Source organism: Bos mutus, chromosome 6, assembly GCF_027580195.1.
Source record: "Bos mutus isolate GX-2022 chromosome 6, NWIPB_WYAK_1.1, whole genome shotgun sequence".
Classification (NCBI taxonomy): domain Eukaryota; kingdom Metazoa; phylum Chordata; class Mammalia; order Artiodactyla; family Bovidae; genus Bos; species Bos mutus.
The window spans coordinates 61,454,127-61,467,678 of NC_091622.1; the positions used below are offsets into that span (position 1 = coordinate 61,454,127).

The 13,552-nt window shown below is 39.3% G+C and overlaps 1 protein-coding gene across 4 annotated transcripts in view; it reads right to left on the reverse strand.

Annotated features, from left to right (window-relative positions):
- ATP8A1 (ATPase phospholipid transporting 8A1) overlaps positions 1–13,552 on the reverse strand; it is a 236,490-nt gene that overhangs the window by 222,087 nt on the left and 851 nt on the right. The gene's annotated exons all lie outside the window — the stretch shown is intronic.

Consider the following 13,552-nt stretch of genomic DNA (forward strand, 5'->3'; position numbering starts at 1 on the left):
AAGGTATTTCTTCCAGGTGCAAATAACTACACACATGTAGGCTACAAATATAAGGTGAATAAAGAGATGAAGCACAACACACTAAAAGTAAGTAGGCTAGCAAAAACCAGAAATGACATTGCAGAGAGGCTCATATTCATCAAGCTCCCAGAGTAGATATAGAACCAGCTAAAAATAAACGGGATGTGTTTTCTCTTCATTTGGTTGTACTGAATTGACTATTTAATTCAGAATTTTAAAGAAATTCTTCAAAACCAAATAACTGAGTAACATCATACAAGCTTTATCATTTCTGACAGGTGAAATTTAGAGAAGTGCAATTAGACCCATTAAGTAACTGGGCAATAGACAAATTTACCCCCAAAAATATCCATATGCTCTTGGTTTCTTGGCTGGCAGTCTATATGACTTTATATAATCTATTCTTCTCTCCACAAGCAAGGAAATCCAAAGATCTACATCAGTATTTTTCAACACTGTTGGACATCAGAATTATCTGGAAGATACAATATCAATGCTTAGTGCATATGTCTGATGGCCCAGACTGATTCCATTGGTCTGGGGTGAGTCCAGGCATCCAATTCCCATTTGATTCACTGTGAGCCAGGGTTGAACACCACCGATGTACACTTGACCGTGAACCTGCTGACATCACACAAGCTTCCCACTGCCCTGACCACACTAGACACACTCTACACTAAAGACGGCAGAGTCATTCTTTCTCAAGTCATTTCTCTAACCCTTACTCGCAACTGTGGGAAAAAGGTAATGAAAGTTGAGTGAGTCCACCTGAGAACATTCATCACATCCATTCTGGCATCAGAGTGGACTGAATCCAACTTAAGCTTAAGGTATAAAACAGCACATCAAATTTGGGTAAAATCTATAGAGAGAGATTGGTTTCATTTCTTTGGTCAGGGAAGGACAGGGCCTGAGTTTAAAAATGAAAGTAGAATGAGACAGACTAGAAGGGGACTGGGAAGGCTCAGCTAGTCATTGCAATGACAGTGTGGTATCACACTGTCGCACTCCAACATGGGCAACAAGCTTGTCCAGAAGAGCTGGCCGAGAGTACCGAGGGGGAAAGTGAAAGCAAGTGATACTCAGAGCCCCTGGCAGCTGGCTTGGCACCTGAACTCCTCACCAGGGCAGAGTCCTAGAGTCTAGGGTCTCTTCTCTCAGACAGGCAGGGCCCTGAGTACTGGAGCTCTAGTTGCTGCAACAAACAGTCAGGGTCAAGGAAATGGTGACAGGGTGGTTCAAGCCACATCCTCAAAGTGGTAAATTAGAGCTCCTTGAATGTCTCCTACTGCTAAGGTTTTCTGGACTGGGGTAGGGCTAAATCTACATGGGGGTGAGGGAGGGACAAGGGGAAAAGATGGGCTGCAGATGCTCGAAGGAGATTTCCTCTACAAGTTGGCTTTAAGACCAGAGTCAGCCACAGAGATCGACACTAATTAGAGAAGCTCAATTATTCTACACTGGTGTCAGAACAAACCATCTCTCTGATTCACCCTTGCAAACCAGTTTTCTTGCTTCATTCATGAAGATTAACCTTGTATTCTAAATAGGTCTGGCCCACTGACGTGGTTTCCTGGTTCAGAGCCTCGATTGACTTTGACCTTCTTAGCAACAGTCTCCACCTAAGCTGCCACATGACTAACCCAGTCTCCTGAAGTACAACCCTGAATGGATCAAGACAAGTCGTCTTCAAAGATGGGCTTAAGCAAAACAATGAAGAGGCTCAATTCAAAACAGCCAGTTACCTTTGCCCAGTTCATTCAATGTGTAAATAACCCAGTAAGCCATATTTGTTAGCCCCTTAGATTAACAAAATTGATGGCAACAATGTCTATAAAGGCAAACTACCCAAAGTTACTATCCTATGCACACACATTTCATGTTAACATTTAAAAGAAAACTAACAGGAAGGTCCTGGACAGTGGTCTTATCAGATCTTTTTAAAAAGAATTACATTTAATGGGTCCAAAACAACAGGCTTCAAACGATGCCACGAGGAATTTACATGAAACCTCTAAATTGCCATGAGGGCTGTGTCACAAGCAGTATTATTTAAGCACTACTACATTTTGTGAGCTTTTATGAGGACATTTGAGAAGGCCTTCTGTTGAAAGGAAGTAAGGCTTAATCTCTACTTAAGAGAGAAGTATATCTACACATGTACTTTTAATAAGCTTACTTTGAGCCATCATTTCTGTTATAAAATTTTATGTTCTGAAAAACTCTAGTAAATCCTTAAGTCCAAGCTAGAGAGAGAATCTGGAGCTGTGCTGACCAGCACAGCAACCACAAGCCACATGTGGAAACTGAGCGTGTGAAGGGGGCCTAGTTTAAATTGAGATGTACTGTAAATATAAAATGCAGAGCAGAGTTAGAAACCAGTACAGAAAAGAATGCCAGCTATTTCATTCTTGATTTCTATATCACAGTGAAATGAGATTTTGGATCTATTAAAGAAAATATATTATTAAAATTAATTTCACTTATTTATTTTTTTATAGTGTAGCTACTAGAGTATTTACAAGTACATATCTGCCTAGTGCTTGTGGATCACTTTATTTCTCTCAGTGCTGATCTAAGATCTGAATGTCAATTTGATAGGAGTAGATTTTACAAACCATTAGTTAAATCTTAGCTGGTCTAAATTCTGACCTCTAACCCTAACAAAAAAGGATAAAAAAGATCAGTATCTTGGCTATTGTGTAAGGGCTATGTGAAACCTTAGAAGCAGTGAGTTGGAACCCAAGTACCTAAAACTTCAGCACATAAAAATGAACAAATCTTACTGAAAAAATAATGTAATCAAAATATACTTGATCCAATCTGATTATAATTGAAAACCTTGTTTAAAAATACCTTATGATGTATAATTTTAAAACCTATAGAGATGAAAATTAACTGAAAAACTATTTAAAATGAAAGAATTCAGACTGATGGTTAGTTTCAAAATCAACAGCTTCTACCTTACATATTCTGACAGTCATGAGCAAAAACATGATTTTAGAAAGGATTCCATTTACAATATCTTCATAAAACATAAGCTATCTAAAGAACAAATCATTAAAATGGATAGGATTTATTTAAGAAAACTCTCCCCAGTACATAAAAGAACAACCAATAAACAGAGAGTAAAACTAAGCTTAAATGACTCAGTATATGAAAGATATGAGTTCTCTCAATATAAATTTATAAAATGCAATATCAATAAATATTCCAACACATTAACTTTATTCAATGATGCACTCATTAGTTCAAGTGGAAAAATAAGTATGAAAGTAGCCAGAAAAAAAGTTAGAGGAAAGAACAGTGATTAACTGTAATAAAGGAATTTGATAGAAGGGGCCAAAACAGACCAAAATAGAGAAGAGAGGGAGAGAAGAAGGGGAGAGACTGACTCCAACCATGACTCAACTATGTATGTGAATGTAGCATATAAAAGAAACATCTCAAATCAGGGGAGAACAGATTATAAAATATAGGGTTATCATGTCAGATAGATAATAAATTGAGAAAAAATTAAATTAGACCCCTACATCTCACAACAAAATAAATCCCATAGGAATTACACGTGTAACTGTTTAAAGGTGAAATTTAAAAGTATTAATACTAGAAGAAGAACATAAGTGAAAAATGATCATTATCTTGACATAAGAAACATGACATTAAGCCAGAAATTTTAAGAAAGAAATTGAAAGATTATACTTTATAAAAATAACCATGTACATGAGAAAACATCAAAAAAGTTAAAAGTTTCCCTATTAACAGGGAAAACAGTTCATGTCAGGAGCATATGATAAGCTCTTAAAATTTAATACAAGACAATCTTCATAAAGGAACTTACAATGAGTAAACAATTCAGACAAAAATAAAAATAATTACTAAAACCAGTCAAGATGTATTCAATCTTATAAGTAGAGCAATGCAAAAGTTTTTTTTTCTGCACTGCATATTCAAAAGGATAAAGCAGACTATTCAGCGGTGGAAAAGGAGTAGCAGAGTAGGACCTCTGGTTTATTTTCAGTGATGGTATAAATGTGAATCATCTTTTAACATTCTTTTGCCATTATTAAAAAAAAAAGATACATACTTTTGCACCAGTAATCCCTTTCCTCAAAGAATTTTCAAAGAAATAATCAGAAAAGTGTACAAAGATATATAAAGATGCTTATTCAAAAGTGTTTTTTTTTTTTTAATACATACTGGAAATGACCTACATGCCTACCCACAGAGGATTCCTTAGTTAATTATTATACAATAACATCTATAACGCTAAGCTGCCATAAAATACATGATCTATGCATTCAACAAATAATTATCGAGACTTCCCTGGTGGCTCAGATGGTAAAAGTGTCTGCCTACAATGCAAGAGGCTTGGGTTCGATCCCTGGGTTGGGAAGATCCCCCGGAGAAGGAAATGGCAACCCACTCCTATATTCTTGCCTGGAAAATTCCATGGACAGAGGAGCCTGATAGGCTACAGTCCATGGGATCACAAAGAGTCAGACACGACTGAGTGACTTCACTTTCACTTACTAAGTGCCAGGCAGTGCTCTAGGCACTGAGGATTTAAATAGTGACAGTAGAGAAAAAAATTTCTTTCCATGGTGAAGGTGGTCAAAAGTACAAATTTTCAGCAACCTAGATGTCCATCAACAGATGAATGGATAAAGAACTTGTGGTACATATATAATGGAATATTACTCAGCCACAAAAAGGAACACATTTGAGTCAGTTCAACTGAGGTGGATGAACATAGAGCCTGTTATACATAATGCAGTATTCTTTCATTGTGTATAACAGAATGACAGAACAAATATTGTACATTAACACATATATATGGAGTCTAGAAAAATGGCACTGACGCACCTATTTGCAGGGCAGGAATAGAGACGTACACATAGAGAACCCAAAGAAAGGCAATGCCAAAGAATGCTCAAACTACCGCACAATTGCACTCCTCTCACACGCTAGTAAAGTAATGCTCAAAATTCTCCAAGCCAGGCTTCAGCAATATGTGAACCGTGAACTTTCAGATGTTCAAGCTGGCTTTAGAAAAGGCAGAGGAACCAGAGATCAAATTGCCAACATCTGCTGGATCATCGAAAAAGCAAGAGAGTTCCAGAAAAACATCTATTTCTGCTTTATTGACTATGCCAAAGCCTTTGACTGTCTTTGGTCACAATAAACTGTGGAAAATTCTGAAGGAGATGGGATTAACAGACCACCTGACCTGCCTCTTGAGAAACCTATATGCAGGTCAGGAAGCAACAGTTAGAACTGGACATGGAACAACAGACTGGTTCCAAATAGGAAAAGGAGTACGTCAAGGCTGTATATTGTCACCCTGCTTATTTAACTTCTATGCAGAGTACATCATGAGAAACGCTGGGCTGGAAGAAGCACAAGCTGGAATCAAGATTGCTGGGAGAAATATCAATAACCTCAGATATGCAGATGACACCACCCTTATGGTAGAGTGAGGAAGAACTAAAGAGCCTCTTGATGAAAGTTAAAGAGGAGAGTGAAAAAGTTGGCTTAAAGCTCAACATTCAAAAAACTAAGATCATGGCACCTGGTCCCATCACGTCATGGCAAACAGATGGGCAAACAGTGGAAACAGTGTCAGGCTTTATTTTGGGGGGCTCCAAAATCACTGCAGATGGTGACTGCAGCCATGAAATTAAAAGACGCTTACTCCTTGGAAGGAAAGTTATGACCAAACTAGATAGCATATTCAAAAGCAGAGACATTACTTTGTCAACAAAGGTCCGTCTAGTCAAGGCTATGGTTTTTCCAGTAGTCATGTATGGATGTGAGAGTTGGACTGTGAAGAAAGCTGAGCGCCGAAGAATTGATGCTTTTGAACTATGGTGTTGGAGAAGACTCTTGAGAGTCCCTTGGACTGCAAGGAGATCCAACCAGTCCTTTCTGAAGGAGATCAGCCCTGGGATTTCTTTGGAAGGAATGATGCTAAAGCTGAAACTCCAGTACTTTGGCCATCTCATGCGAAGAGTTGACTCATTGGAAAAGACTCTGATGCTGGGAGAGATTGGGGGCAAGAGGAGAAGGGGACGACAGAGGATGAGATGGCTGGATGGCATCACCAACTTGATGGACGTGAGTTTGAGTGAACTCCAGCAGTTGGTGATGGACAGGGAGGTCTGGTGTGCTGTGTTTCATGGGGTTGCAAAGAGTTGGACACGACTTAGCGACTGAACTGAACTGAGTTTGGGGTGATTTTTACTGTCCTCTTGACATCTCTGCACTATGAGTTTTTTCCCAATGAGCAGCTGTTACTTCTACAGTCAAGAGAACAAAACTAAACTCTGTCATTAAAAATAAAGTTCAGAGTTATCTGTTTATCTGACAAAAGCTGTAAGTGCAAGAATACAGCAGTGAACAGATAACGCAAAAAATCACTACCTTTTCAATGGTCAGGTTCCAATTAAGAGGTATCAAGTAGGTCTGATTATAAGGCATCTGTAGATCATCTTGTCTTTATTTAGGTCACAAGATTCATTTAAGTCAATCCTACTATGCCCTAGGCAATGTCCTCAGTATATCAGTAAAGAAAAAAGACCAAATATCCCTGCCTTTAGGGAGCTTACTACTCAGTGGATAAGAACATTGTAAGATGTGGGTTCCAGGGAGTAGTGAAGAATGAATCTGTTGCCTTTACAACATTCACACTGTAATGAAATTATGTGATTAGAAATCCAATATAGCAGCAAATATTTCATTAACTTCAAAAGCACAGTCTTTATGTATGCAAACTTTCCTTAAGCCTATAAGGTCGGTATGAACTGATTCAGTTCTCATTGTTTTTGAAATTATATAAGTGAAATAAAAGAATAATGTACTAATAGATTAAAAAGACTAAAATAATTGTTTTGCCACACTTAATAGCTCCAGGATTACACTAGGCAAAATAACATGTTTCGGGAATTCCCAAATATTGACCACATAAAGCATCACTATACTCACATACCCACTCAGTGAAAGAATGTCATGTCAGTTATAAATCTATAACTCATTTTCATGATTACTAAGGAATCTTTCATTCGCTATACCTTTCTATCCCACCATCCAATTAGCTGGCACACAGCAGGTGCATAATACATGCTTGTTAAAGGAAGAAAGGATCTTAGCCTTCTTTTACCTGGACAAATGAAATAGCCTCCTAAAATTTTCTTTTTAACAATTTTTATACAAATTACCTCCATGCTCCTTTTGTTACATTTTAGGTAAATAAAATGTAGTATTTTTTTATAATTACAAACATTTTAAAGGTGCCATTTACACAGGCCAGTTTAGGAAAACAATCCCTAGGACAACTTCTAAATTTATCACTTGGTACATGTTTTACATAATCAAATGAATGCCTTACATTTTAGCTTTATAATATTCAACAGTGTAAACCACAAACCACTGGATTGTGGTTGTTGTCATTCAGTTGCTAAGTCAAGTCTGACTCTTTGTGACCCTAGTGGATAGGTATGTGGTGGTTTTTTTCTTTTGGTGTGTATTTCCTTAGTTTTGAATAATGGCCATTATTTTGTAAATCATGAGCTCTAGAACACCTCTTTTAATCAAGCCAAAGCCTTTGACAATCTGACAGTGACAATGCCTGTCAGCTGCCTATCCAATAACAACTTTTCCTTTTTCTTTTCATAATAAAACACTAAGTGCCAACTAGGAAACTCCAGCTTTCCTTGCAGAAGCGAGCCAATGCAAAGTAACCATTAGTCTTTGCGTGGTACTTTCAAGAAAAGCCTCTGGTCTCACACTCTTCTTCACTTTTCTTCGGACCTGGAACTCCTATACACTGGCTGGTACCCCAGCAACCAGATTATGCCTTTAAGGCAGTTATACACTTAGGATGATGAGGCGGAACGGCGTAAAGAGCCCATGTCCCTTAGGACTTTATTTGGTGGGCACAGGTGACCTGGACTGTCTTCATGCTAGTTTTACACCGAGAAAAATTCTGTTTTGTGTAGACCACTGTTATTTCAGTCCCTGTTTCTAGGATTTTTAATGCTGTATTTAGAGGCCTATTTTGGAGAAGGCAATGGCACCCCACTCCAGTACTCTCGCCTGGAAAATCCCATGGACGGAGGAGCCTGGTAGGCTGCAGTCCATGAGGTTGCTAAGAGTCGGACACGACTGAGCGACTTCACTTTCACTTTTCACTTTCATGCATTGGAGAAGGAAATGACAACCCACTCCAGTGTTCTTGCCTGGAGAATCCCAGGGACGGGGGAGCCTGGTCTATGGGGTCACATGGAGTTGGACATAACTGAAGCGACTTAGCAGCAGCAGAGGCTTATTTGATTTAGCTGCAGTAAAAGTGAAGGGACATATGATTCTTGGTCTTCTGCATTATTTAGCCTTGCTTTCTGGCAAACTCATCTACCAGGGTTTCAAGTATTATCTCTGAACCAGAGATTCTGATTTGCTTTTCCCCACATCTAACCTCTCAATTTCAAAGTATCTCAAAACATGTCCATTTGGATGTCCCTCAATTGCTTCAGAATTTGAATTTATGTCTTCTCTTACTATACTGAAACTCTTTCTCAGTTTCCTTATCTTTTAATATATTTTCCCAGTCCATCAGGTTCAAGACTGTAAAGAAGACATCCTTAAAATGTGTTTCACCTACAGTTGAACATTCCAGCAGGTCGTGAAGAATGCAGTCCCATGGCAGATCTACTGAACAGATCTTCATGAGGCAGCTCAAGAAACAGTAGTGTTGATGAGATACCTGGGATCTTGTAAACATTAAAGTCTGAAATTATCGCTTGAGAATCTCCTTTTATTTTAATGTTTTTTTGTGGTATATTCACTATATCACAATGTTCTATGACATGACCTTAGTCACCTCATTTCCTACTATGTTCCCCTTCTCCCCCCACCCGCCCGCCACCGGATTCCTCTAACACTCCTAACTCTCTCCTGCCTTGGGGCCTTTGCCTGGAACCTTCTTCCCCCAGATTCCCAGCAGGCTTAATCCACCTCCTTCACATCGACTTTTCAATGAAGGCTAGCCTAACCAACCCATTTAAAGTTGCAATTCATCCACCAACCTTATGCATCCTACCTTCTCTTTATTTGTCCCACAGCACTTATCACATAACAAAGTCTATAACTTGCTAACTTATGTTTGCTTTCTCTCTTGCCTCACTAGAATCTTAGCACCTCCAGGGCTGGGCTTTTTCTAAATTCTGTTTGCTCACTGATTTCTTTCAAGTATGGTACTTGAAATTGCTTGAAATTTCGAGAATGGTACTTATAGGAGTTCAATAGATTATCTGTTAAACAAGATAATGATTTATTGAGAAATAGCTCTAATTCCTCCCTTTCCTGTCTCACTGCTCCACTCCAATACTAATCCTGGTCTTTGTCATTTTTAGACCTTAAAAACACACACACACACACACACACACACACACACTAAATAGTCTATTTACATTTCCTACAAACCATCCAACATACTTTGGGGATGTCACTTCCCTACAGTGATTTGGCTCCTAACTGGCCCTTTTGGAATTATCTTACTCTGACCTCATGCTTGAATGAGAACTGGATTAGAAGAACTCTAAGATCCTTCTAAAATATTTGATTCAAACTCCAAATGACTCATCCTGGCATTTAAAATACTCTATAATCTAGAAGTGTTTATTTATCCAAATGTACGCTCTATTTCTTCTCAGTTTCCCTCTGTTCCTGGCCAGTTTAAGAACTCTCAGGTAAGCCATAGTCATGTTCAGCACTTTTTCAGTTGGTTACTCTCTAACCTCAGCGCCCTCCTGACTACTGAACTGGATGGCATTATCTTAGAACCTTGGTACTCACACTATGACTTGCAGGTCATCACCCAGCATCACCTGCGAGCTTGTCAGAAATGCATCTGAGCCCTACTCATCTAGAAGCTGCATCTAACAACATCCGCAGGTGACTGGTACGCACCTTAAAGTCTGAGAAGCATTGCATGAGGACTCATTTCAAATTATTTCTCAAGGAGTGTTTCCTCGCAGGCTTCAGGTTCTTATGTCTGATCTTTCACAGCTCTTTGTTACCCATAGCAAGCACACTGTTCAATTAATAACATCCCCTCCTAGACTATTTCTTATTTCATAGATGTTCTTTCTCCTTGATTTGGTTGTAAATAACCTGCACATAGAGCAGCCATGCATCTGGCCAATCTGGTTGCAGGGAATAGAAACCCAGTCAAATCGCTTAAAGTAAAAATAAGAGCCTGTTCTAAGGCTACTCCTTGAATTGCGAAAAAAAGAGTCGGGGCGGGGAGCGGGGGAGGTGGGCTAGAGATGGGCCGCCCTCTCTCAGCATCTGTGTCTCTCTGCCTCATTTCTTCCATCCAGGCCAGTCTCTCCTATCTTTCTGTGTTCACATGCACACTTTCTACTTCCTCATACCAGAAGCATCCACACAACCTAAGACAGCCAGCCATTCACTCCTCCATTAGCCTATTCTCCTCTGCCCCTTTCTGCTTCAACCTTCACTCTAAGTCTCTAAGCTCAACTTTTCCCATGGGAGAGATGATCACCACAAAGCCTTGGCTTTTAGAGCCAAAACCCAAGGTTACAAGTGTTGAGCCACCTATGGATTGTCTGCTCTTTGTCAGAAGCCTACTCTGGTCCGACCCACTGAAGCCAAGGAGGCTGCAGTTCAGGACAATGCCATCAGGCAGCAGGAGCTGTCAAAAGAGACTATTCTTTAGGAAAGAAAAGTGTGGGTAGAGCAGGCAATGAGCCACATTGCCAGCCCACAGTGTCATTATCGATGTCCTCACCACAGTCCCAAGCCAAATGCTGAGCACATAATAAAATGACCAACCAATATGGGGGAAGGGTCATTCACCAACTGCCACTATGCCTCTGACAGTGCACCAAGCACCTCAATCACCTGGGACACAGTTTCATCAACTATCAGATGGGACCATCTTCACCAACCTTCAGGAGTGCTGTAAGGTCCTATAGGGTAATCTTTGTAAAAATGCTTTGAAAAATATACATGTCAATCAAAAACAATACTGTTGTCTCTCAGATAAAATCCTCTCATACAGTAGAAGTTTCACACAGTTTTCCGGTCCTTTCTCTTTTCCCATTTCACACGATATGGAATCCAGCAATTGCTATTATTTGAAAGCACAATCCCAACTATTACCACTATACTTTCATACCTTCATGGCTCACTCAAATGATGATTAAGAAAATTCATTCATTATTATCAAAAAGACAACAAATAACAACCGTTGGTGAGGGTGAGGAGACAAGGGAACCGTCATGCATTTGTTGGGTGGAAATGTAAATTTATGCAGCCGCTACTGAATGTAGTACAGAGGTTCTCCAAAAAATTAAAAATAGAGCTACCATATGATCCAGCAATTTCACTCCTAGGTATTTATCCAAAGAAAACAAAAACACTAATTAGAAAAGATATATGTATCACTGTGTTCATTGCAGCAACTTTTATAATAGCCAAGATATGGAAGCAACCTAAGTGCAATCAATAGATGAATGAATAAAGATGATGCAGTGTGTGTGTATGTGTGTATATGAATATTACTCAGTCATAAACAAAAGAATGAAATCTTGCCATTTACCACAACATAGGTGGATCTAGAGGGTATTATGCTAAGTGAAATAAGTCAGGGAAAGACAAGTGTTGCATGGTTTCACCTATATGTAGAATCTATAAAACAAGTGAACAAACATAACAAAACAGAAACAGTGTCATAAATACAGAGAACGAACAGGTGGTTGCCAGTGGGAATTGGTGTGGGGAGGGTAGAGAAATAGGTGATGAAGATTAAAAGGTACGAACTTTCAGTTGCAAAATATGAGTCTTGTATATGAAATGTACAGTGAGGCAAACATAGTCAATAATTATGCAATAACTTTGTATGTGGACAGAGGGTAACTAGACATTATGCTGATCATTTTGAAATATTTAGAAATATCGAATCACTATGTTCTGTAACAGAAACTAACATACTTTAATAGGTTAATTATACTTCAAAACAAACAAACTCAGAAAGAAGATGAGATCGGTGGTTACCAGAGGTGGGGTGTCAGGGAGAGGGTGAAGGTAATCAAAAGATACAAATGTCCAGTTATAAGATAAATAAATACTAGGGATGTCATGCACAACATGATAAATATAATTATGTTTATATATGAAATGTTAGAAGAGTAAGTCTCAACAGTTCTCATCATAAGGAAAAAATTTTTTTCTGTTTCTTTAATTTTGTATCTATATGAGTTGATGAATGTTGACTAAACTTAATATGGTAATTTTTCATGATGGAAGTCAAATCACTATGTCATATGTCATAATGCCATATGTCAATTATAGCTCAATAAAACTGGAAGAAAAAATAAAAGAGAAAATTCATTTCACTCAGAAATGTAAAAAAAGAATGCACACATTTTTCACTGTGTACATTTAAAGACACTGTGCATCTAAAAGGTGCCCTGTATAATTTTCATTATATTACAAATGACAAGAAGTATGTATGAAATTCCTAAGCAGGACACAGGTTTTCTGATTCCTGTGTGGCCTTCTCCCCAGGGACGTCCCACTGAGCATTTCCAAAGTGCTGTAAGCAGAAAATCAGAGCTATGAGGGCCCCAGTTTTTGCGACCCCATGTACTTTAGTCCTCCAGGCTCCTCTGTCCATGAAGTTCTCTGGGCAAGAACACTGCAGTGGGTAACCATTTCCTTTTCCATGGGATCTTCCTGACCTAGGGACTAACCCCAGGTCTCCTGCATTGCAGGCAGATTCTTTACTGCCAGAGCCACCTTGGAAGCCCTTTAGAGCCCAGAGGCCCCATTTTTAAAATAAAGGCTCAGAGGAGGAAAAATAATAAAATGGCCCGTCTCAACCCCCTGCAATCCAATTCTCCTAACTTCTATAGCTTTTTTCCTATAATCATTTTACCAGTTGCCAAACATTAAAGGGTGGAAAGGGTGGGGGTGAAGGATGGACACCAGTGACCACAGCCAAGTCCTCAAAAACAAGTTATGAGAACCTGAGCCACCCTTTGCAGGATTCAAGTATGGGTTTATGGGAGAGAAAAACAAAAGAAAACAAAGCTCAAGATCTGTACAGTCTTGGCTTCATCATGAACAACAACAACAAACAAAAATTTACCAACTGACAGCCACATGCTGGGCAGGATGCTGAGGGCTCCTCAGAGGATGAAGAGTCTCAGCCCTCCAAAAGTGTATTTGCCTTTACCCTTGGGCATCTGTTGCTCATTGCTGACAAGTGTAGTCATTCAACAGCTGGCCCTGGGTGGAGCAAAGAAAATAGCTTCCACCTTGCTAAAAAGTCAACTCAGCTGGCCAAAGTGCACGTATCAGGTAAACGGAAAAACAAAAACAAAACCTCGGAATGGAGCTGGGTGAGACACCGCTGCAAGAGGCAGAACTGCAGAGACTAATGCACAGCACCCGCTGAGCGCCCAACCCCAATCAAGGCTCCTCCCGCTCCGAGTGGCGAGGGGCT